The sequence below is a fragment of the Mauremys mutica genome, chromosome 3 (assembly GCF_020497125.1).
Source record: "Mauremys mutica isolate MM-2020 ecotype Southern chromosome 3, ASM2049712v1, whole genome shotgun sequence".
In the NCBI taxonomy this organism is placed as follows: Eukaryota; Metazoa; Chordata; order Testudines; family Geoemydidae; genus Mauremys; species Mauremys mutica.
In genome coordinates, this window is record NC_059074.1 from 29,896,712 (window position 1) to 29,905,325 (window position 8,614).

Genomic DNA, 8,614 nt, shown 5'->3' on the forward strand with positions numbered 1-8,614 from the left:
AAACTTTGAGTGGAATTTTAATTTTTTAAAGGTTTTTTGGGAAAGCATATGTCCTGCTGCAACCTTAACTGTCACTACACATTGTTAATTTCCTTTCAAATTCTATAGACGTTCCTATATTAGGGTGCTCCCATTGCAATCAATGGGATTGTTTACATTTACTTTAGGGGGAACAGCAGCAGGCTTTTAGTGAAGAGGGGTCTCTGGTGGATGGATTCAGAGGAAAGGTATGCAGTTGTTGAATTAGTAACGTGACACTGAAACACCAGCTGCCTTTCTTTATTCATAGCTTGAGGTGGAGTAGGAGGAAGAGGAGGAGGTGGTAAGTGGAGGACATTAGATTGTGCAATACATGTAGGAATAATGCCAACATAAAGAGGGGAAAAAATGCAAGCAGCAGCCTGCACACAGAGTACTTTACACAAGTTGGATGAATGTTCAACTGTGTCCTGCATGGGTCATGTATAACAGGAACAAGGGTGACATTTCCAGCTGTATGCTAGTGGGACGTAAATGTAGTATAATAATCCACGCAACATATGTGACAATAATTAACACTTAACTCTTCTATAGTGCTTTCAGCCACACAGTTTCAAGTATTTGTTTGGAGCCCTTTGTGCATTAATTTACCTATCCCTCTGTACTTAAAATTCAAGGTGCTCAGTTTGCCCTTTGATGAACTGATCCTGCCCCCCCACAAGGTGTAGGAATTTTTTCTCATGGCAGACTGCCATGTTTCATAGATTCAGTTCTGAATGGTTACTTTTTAAATCTGCCCAGAATATAGGGTCGATTCGCTCTTGACACTATTTACACCATTGTAAATCTGCAACTCCATTGATTTCAGTGAAGTTATTCATGATTTACATGTGTATAAATGAGAAGAGAATCAGCCCTGTTTTTAAATATTTGAATGGGGTAAATGCCAAATAGGGTTGGAAATTATTTAGCCTGGTAATGGGAGGTATAATTAGGCATACTTGGATGAAATTAAGGAAAAATAAGACAGCATGAAAAAAAAAATCTTCTTAACAGCAACATCTATTATACTGCAAAATAGTTGCTCAAGGAGAAATGATGGAAAGCACTGGGGGATGAAGTAGATGATACAATAGGCCTTTTATCTCTAATTCCATGGGTCAGATTAAATCCTTGTGTCTTACTCATAGAGGGCAGGGATATCATGGTAAATCCATAAAAATTGTCCAGAATTCATCATGAGGTAGAATTAGAGCCATCATTGACACTCCCTTCAAACCTGCAGAAGTCCTTCTGTGTAATCAAAGATTTGGGGTGGCGGTTTTACTTGACAGATTGAAATCCAAAGAGGAGTATCCATTTCCTGCATCACTCCCTCCAAAACCATGTGGATTTCCTTGAATAAGATAATAGCAGTATTATGCAGAATCTATAATAAGCTCTTTCCACCCTTCCACCAAAATGTGAAGGTTGGTGCAGGTTCTTTCAAGGAATCAATAGCAGTACAGCAGACAGGAGCCCCTATAATTACTGTAAAGGCACAAGGCTTCTGTGGGTGCTCTGAGAAGTGTGCAGTTTCTCTCTAGACCTCAGGACATCCATACATTAGGCATGCAACATTTCTACATATTTTTACATATAATTTGTCCTTATTCTATTGCACTAAAAAAAAATCTGTTGAAAGAAGGTTATTATGGCTGCAAAGTCAAGCACTCCAAAGATAGGAAATGCCAGAAGTAAGGTTGCAACCTTATTCTACTTCTTTGTGCATTATGATACAGTCTTTGATTGCGTGATCATATAGTCCTTGGTGAATAATTCCATATTCAGGGCAGGATTTGGACTGCGTACAGCAAATAAAGCCTGGGACCACACACACTGAATAAGGAGAATAAAAAGAAATATAGAACAGTTGCCTCATTTACTAAGCACCCTTGACTGAATCAGGCAGGGATCCTACAGGATAAAAATGGTATGTGCACAATGTAATTAAAGACTATCCTACTGCTTATGCATGAAGGGGTCAGACAGAGGTTGCATGGTCAAACTAAACCCCAAAGTGTTGCGTGTAGTCTGAACTTCATGATTGTTTCACCATCCCTACCTATTCCCCTCCAACAACTGAAGTGAGCACCTATTTAATTTTAATTAAAATTATTCTCATTATAACTGTCTGCTAGAAACACTCTTGATGCGTGTCTTTCTCTCATACAGTGTTATAGTGAGGATGAAGTGCATCTAGGATAGTGTGACTAAGTGCATTGTAGCTAATATACCATCAGTAGAACAAAGTGCATCTGATCTGGCAGACAATTATTGAGTGTAACTCAGCACAAGTAGTTTTTGTGTTAAAACACTGGCCTGTCATTGATTGTCAAACCATTTCTCTTTCTACCCCTCTAATATACAGAAATCCTGTTTGATATCCTGTCATGATTAGTCTCTCCAGATATCACGGTATGTCGCTCAAAAATGTCACAGAAAAGTTGTATGATATAATTAATCCAGGATTTTTTCTAGAAGGCTTTTGAAGGGGCCTAGAAAAGTTAGCAAACTTCCCACCAAAATAGAGGAAAGTGGTTGATGTTTTGGGATAACCATGTTAAGTTTAGATGAATGTCTTCTATAAAAAAAAAATGTATGTCTCAGTTTGGGCTCCTAGGTGCTATTATAATTCAAATAATAAATAATAGTAATCGTAAAAGATGTTTATGTTTTCAATTGTGTATTGTTAATTTTAAAAATTACCCCTGTTCCAGCTATAGTATCCTGCTTTTAAACTTCAGGCCTGATTCTGCACCATTCTAGAGAAGGGGAGCAGGATCAGGTCCCTCACATTTCCCTCTCAGCGGCAGTGTGGATCCATTATAAGGCACTGGAATCAGTGGTCCTGTGTTCTATTCCTGTTTCTACCATATTGGCCTTCTGGGTGATCTTGAGTAAGTCACTTCATCTGTTTATATTTAATTTCTCCATCTGTAAAATGGAGATAAAATTCTTCTCATTAACAGAAGCGGCGCCAGGGTTTCTGGCGCCCTAGGCAGAATTGGGGGAGGCAGCATTTTGTGCGCTCCCCACGGGGCGCGTGGGAGCTTCCGGTTCCGCTCCCATCGCGCCGCCGAAGAAGGACCCTCCGCCGAAATGCCGCAGGTGACAGCGGAAGTCATTGAGCTGCTCAATTGCCTGCCGCTGTTTCCCGCGGCACGTCAGCAGAAGGTCCTTCTTCGGCGGCGTGACAGCAGTGGAACCGGAAGCTCCTGTGTACCCCGTGGGGAGCGCACAAAATGCCGCCCCCCGAATCCTGGCACCCTAGGCAACCGCCTAGGTCGCCTAATGGAAGCGCCGGCCCTGCTCATTAATCTCTGAATTAAAAGCCTTATGTCAGAGCTGGGTATTATTGTTATTAAAACATGTCTATACCGTTGGGCCTAGTCTTCTTCAGTGTCCTCAGTTCTCATGGAAGTCTATGGGACAAATCCTGCCCCAATTCTCTCTGCAGTGTCAGAGTATTCTTTACTTCCTCTTCTAAATTATTGTGGAATGTGTCCTGAGAACCTTTAAAATAGCTTCTGTGTTCTGTTTTGGAGATGGCTGTTTCTCAATGTTAGGTGAAATCATCCACACATATTCCTTGCTTAATTCCTGGATATGATGTTCTCTGAGTTCTCTGTATGAAAGGTGCTGTATAAGTGAAAATGTTATATCTTATTAAACACAAAGAGGGGAGATAAAGAGAAACTGGAAACAAAATCAAAGTTGGACGAATAAAAAATGTGACTGAAAAGGGGAAATGAGGATAAATAGTCTGAGCTACACAACCCAATGAGAGAATCCAAGGATGCCTCACTGTCAGACCAAAAGACATCACACTTCTTCATCTGACTATAGCACACAAGGAAAAAAAAGACTCACAGGTCTCCTGCTATTCTCTAACTTTGCTCATACAATGAGAGATATTTTTAATGGAGCTTGTGAATGACATAAGATAGAAAAGTGGGAACAGTATTTGAAATCCCCCGCAAAGGCACACTACCCTCACACACATTATCTCTTTGAACTGTTACTGAGCAAATCATCTATATTTCATAATTCAGACAGTCAGTATTTCCTTTATGTAATTACAACAGCAGAAAATATATATGGCGTTTGTGAAACCTGAAACCTCTATTGCCTTGGGCCATATTTAATGTGCAATAAATTATTCAGCAACAAGGCACTCTTCATTCTATTTACAGTAAGTTAGAGCTAAGTGTGTGAGGTATATATAACTAGCATGAAATAGTATTTACTATTGCTGCCAAAGGCTGAACTGATTTCTAAAGCCATTTGTCTTATACTCACTGGGCTAGATCCTCAGCTGCTGTAAATCAGCATAGCCCCATTGATTTCACCTGGAGAGAAAAGGAAATACAAAGAAAAGCAGAGTCTCAGCTGGGTCATTTTTTGTTTAAAGCTCTAAATGTTATGGAAAAAATCAAGATTTAAGTAGTGCTGTAAGATCATCCTTATATTTCCTTTTCTCTCCCGCTGAATCTAGTATTCCTGAGCGATGCCATGCTAACAGCATTGCCAAGTGAAGTCTGCTGTTGTTTTAGCTACACATCACTGTCAATAGTGTAGTAGCTTCCCTGAGCGGCTTCATTCATGTGCCTCAACTTTGCCTATTTGAAACAATCTGAGGGCGATTCAGTTTCCATCCCCAATCAGTGGATTTGCAGCCTTTCTGCTGAGATTTCCAACAAAGGTGCTACTTGCAGTTGGGATTTTTACTATGTGGACATTTTTCCAATGGGGTCTAGATTTAGATCATCCGTTCATTTCACAAACATTTTCAAACAGCCATCAGATGGAAATAACTGCCCTTTCCTCATGACCAAACTGGGCTGGACTTGAAAGAAACTAGAGGTAGGAGATCTCTCTATCTATATCCTATACTAATTTACTGAAAGAGCCATCCGCCCCCCTCCCCCACTTGTCTAGTATTTCTCCTTATAAAGGCCTGGATTCAGCCAGCCAGGTCCGTAAGTGTGTGTATAACTTTAAACACATGATTTAGTGCTTTGCTGAATTGGGAACTAAAGAAATAGTAATTCAGGGTACAATTATAAAAGCCAAAATTAGGGTTGGGTGATGCAATGCAGTATTGGTAAATTTTAATCAAGGGAAGCAGATGATGTCCAAAATCTATATTTTTATTACAGAAACAGAATATCAGATGAAAACAAGACAGCATGTTAGAAACTATTGCAGATTTATGAAGCTCTAGCTTTGAAAACACAGGATGATTTCCCTTAAGAGCCTGTAGTGGTTTAACAGTGTTTTTTTTCCCCCTCTGACTCAGTGGGAGGCCACTCCACCTCGCTACATCAGTGGGCGTTGTCCACAGTCAGGGAATTACCAAAGTCTGGCATGAGGATCCAGGGCCCTGGTGGTGGGGCTGAGCAGACTCACGGTCTTAAGGGGCTCTGTCTTTCAGGCTAGGTAGGCTGTCTGTGTATTCCAGCTCCAGGCAGGGCCAAGTAGTCTAAGAGCTCAGCCTTCAGGCATGGCAGAGGAGCAAAGATTTAGGGCACCAGCCCTGGGGCGGGGCAGGGCAGAGCAGAGCAATAAACAGTCTAGGAAGCTCAGCCCCTCAGGAAGGGAAGAGCAGTGAAGAGTCTAGTGTCCTACCTCTGGAGGATGGTAGGCTAACATAGGCCTCCAGTGGGGAGGTTGCCACTCCAGGGGTGGAGTAGTAGGAGGACCCAGGCCCACCCAACAACCAGGTCCCTGCCCAGGGAGGGCTAATAGTAGCAGAGTGTTCTGCTACTGGGTCAGTGGGGAATCCAGCCACAACCCACTGATTGCATTTCAGGCAGCAATACAGCCAAACTGTATTGAGTCAGCTGTCCCTGGGCCACTTCCTTCTCTCCCCTCAGGATGTACCTGATCCATGTGTGTCCTCGGTTTCCCCAGGATAGGTAGCCAGCAACGGTCCTAGCAACTACTCAGTGTCTTGGTCAGCTGGTGGTTCCCACAGCTCTGGCCAATCCTTAGCTTGGCCAGACTTCCCTTCAGTCTCCAGGCTCAGGAGTGGGCAGAAGGCATCTGTCTCCTTGGGCAACTGTAGCCCAATGGAGCTATCCTGCCTCCTAACTTCTGGTGGGAGGGGCGGACATGCCCTAGCCCCGCCTACCTGGGCTCAGTGAGTGGTTCCTCCCCTACTGTCTCAGTGGGAGGCCCCTCCATCTCGCTACAGAGCCCTCATTACAGTGAGAAGTTTACCTCTTCCCTGAATTGTTTCCCATTGCTCACTTACCTCTTGTTCATCTTCACTTACCTCTTTGTTCATCCTCTTACTGGCACCTTTCCAAACATTTGCCTCTCATAGCCAGCCTTTAAGTCTTGAAGAGACTAAAAGAGGTGGATGTTTTGAATTTGATTGCTGTAGGGTTTGTTTTCCTTCCAGCTGATAAACCATTTTAGCAACTATTGTGTTTTTCCCAAGTTTTCACTTTCGTTGATACCTGAGGAAGTGAACATCCTCATAAGTGAGCACTGAAATACTAATCCTTGCTGGTATTGTGCTTCCATCACAATGCCCACGGTTTATGAGGTAGTTGGACACTCCTGACACCCTGAAGATTCAAGTTATTGGCAAAACTATCTGGACTTCAATGGGAGCAGGTTTAACAGCCACAGTAGTCAATTCCAGCAGGTTTCAGTGGACCATGTAGTAACTCAATGTCACTAGAGCATGAAAGAAGAAAAGGAAAACAGCTGGGAGGAAAAAGTGCTGCTTTAATGTGCAGTGGGCTGTCCTCTCTAAAGGCATATTATTTCAAGAAACTGACATCTGGCATTTTCCATATTTGGATCGAAAGGTAAAATGCAGCTTTACATATTTGATGCACCATATTTGCTAGTTATCTAGTTACTCAGCCAGGGGAAAGGAATGGTACACTTAATTGCACTTCTGACAACAGGTCTGTATTTACGTGTCTGCTGTTTGAAGCACCATTGCTCCTATTAACACTTACATGGTACTTTACATCCATCACTCACAAAGTACTTTACCAAAATTGGTGTCATTATCTCTATTTCTGAGGTGGAACAACTGAGGCACATAGAGAGTAAGACCCAGAACCACAAAAGTATTTAGGCTGTTAGCTTCCATGACAATCAATGGAAGTTAGGAAGTAAATAGCTTTGTGGATCTGGGCCTACATGACTTGTCCAAACTCATACAGAAAGTCACTGCAGAGGCAATAACAGAGTCCAGGTCAATGTTCCTCCCTAAAACTTAGTTGAAAATAACTTCAGACTAAATGTTTTCTTTCTAACTTGGGACCCTAATGATATGTGACTCTGTCAATGCAATGAAACAGTTCAGTGCATCTATAGGCCTGATTCTGTAGTTCTTTCCTAGGCAAAACTTCCATTGATTTAAATAGAATTATGCTAGCATAAGGCTGTAGGAGCAGGTCCATACAATTAAAAACAAAGTGTCTATTTTCTTTTAGGGATATGTGCAGGCTTTGTGGAATCAATACAGCAAGTTGCAAATGGTATATATAAAAAGAAAAAACTGCTTAGCAAGTATGTGGAAGAAATACAGACAGAATGTTTTGAAGTTGCTGCAGGGTTATTTACAACACAAGTTTGGATCAAAAGAATAACTGGCTAGTTGCTAGTACTGTTGTAAAGGATTTGGGGTAATTGTTGATTCATATTCATTTTGTGATCCACTATGTGATGCAGTTGCGAAAAAGGCTAATATCATTCTGGTGTGTGGAGTGTTGTATGTAAGGGCATGGCTACACTTGTGTGCCCGGGGCTCCTTTAATGTGCTGTAACTCGCAATTTGTAGCCAAGCCCTAAGACACAGGAAGTAATTATCCTGCTCTACTTGGCACCGGTGAGGCCTCAGTTGGAGTGCTGTGTCCAGTTCTTGGCTCTGGAATAGACTTCCAAGGGAGATTGTGAAATTCCCACCACTGGAGGGCTTTACAAATAGGTTAGATAAACACCTGTCAGGGATGGTCTAGGTTTACTTGGTCTTGGCTCAGCACTCGGGGCTGGATTTGATAACTTCTTGACATCCATTCTAGCCCTATGACTCTAGGAGTCTGTGTTTTTGTTAATATCTATGTTACTTCAATAACGTTTTGGAGGAAGGAAATATTTGTTAATGATTCGACATATCCATGTCAATTAAAGTGTGGGAGCTAATAACATCTTCTGAGACAGTTATTAGATCTTCTTCTCCCCCCATCCCAAAAAAGACAAGAGCTGACATGGCTGATATTTCTAATGTTCAAAACAAGAAAGAAAAACCTTCAAAGCCCCTCCCAACTCTCTCTCAAACTCATTCAATAATCCTAAAGAAGCAAGAAAGAATGTAAGCACAATTAAAACAAACAAACAAATAATACCAAACCTTTGCAAGTCACCTTTAATTCCAAGTATGAGAACTGATTAGTGTTTGATTATCTTCACGTTGGCTGTTATAGGCTTAATTCTGTTAATGTCAATAAAACACATTAAGATGTTAATAAGCTAAAGTGGATCAGACTTCCACTGGTCTGGCTTCATTATTATGGAAACTGGGCGGGTAGGAAATGACATTGGGAGAGACAATATGTGATATCCTAGA

The 8,614-nt window shown here is 41.6% G+C and overlaps 1 long non-coding RNA gene across 1 annotated transcript; it reads right to left on the bottom strand.

Annotated features, from left to right (window-relative positions):
- Window positions 1-337: 337 nt before the first annotated feature.
- Window positions 338-6,539, bottom strand: LOC123365944. Its single transcript, XR_006577845.1, has 3 exons — window positions 6,299-6,539; window positions 4,321-4,370; window positions 338-1,375 (listed from the first exon to the last, which is right to left on the bottom strand). It is a non-coding gene; the product is annotated as an uncharacterized LOC123365944 (long non-coding RNA).
- Between the last annotated feature and the right edge of the window lie 2,075 nt (window positions 6,540-8,614).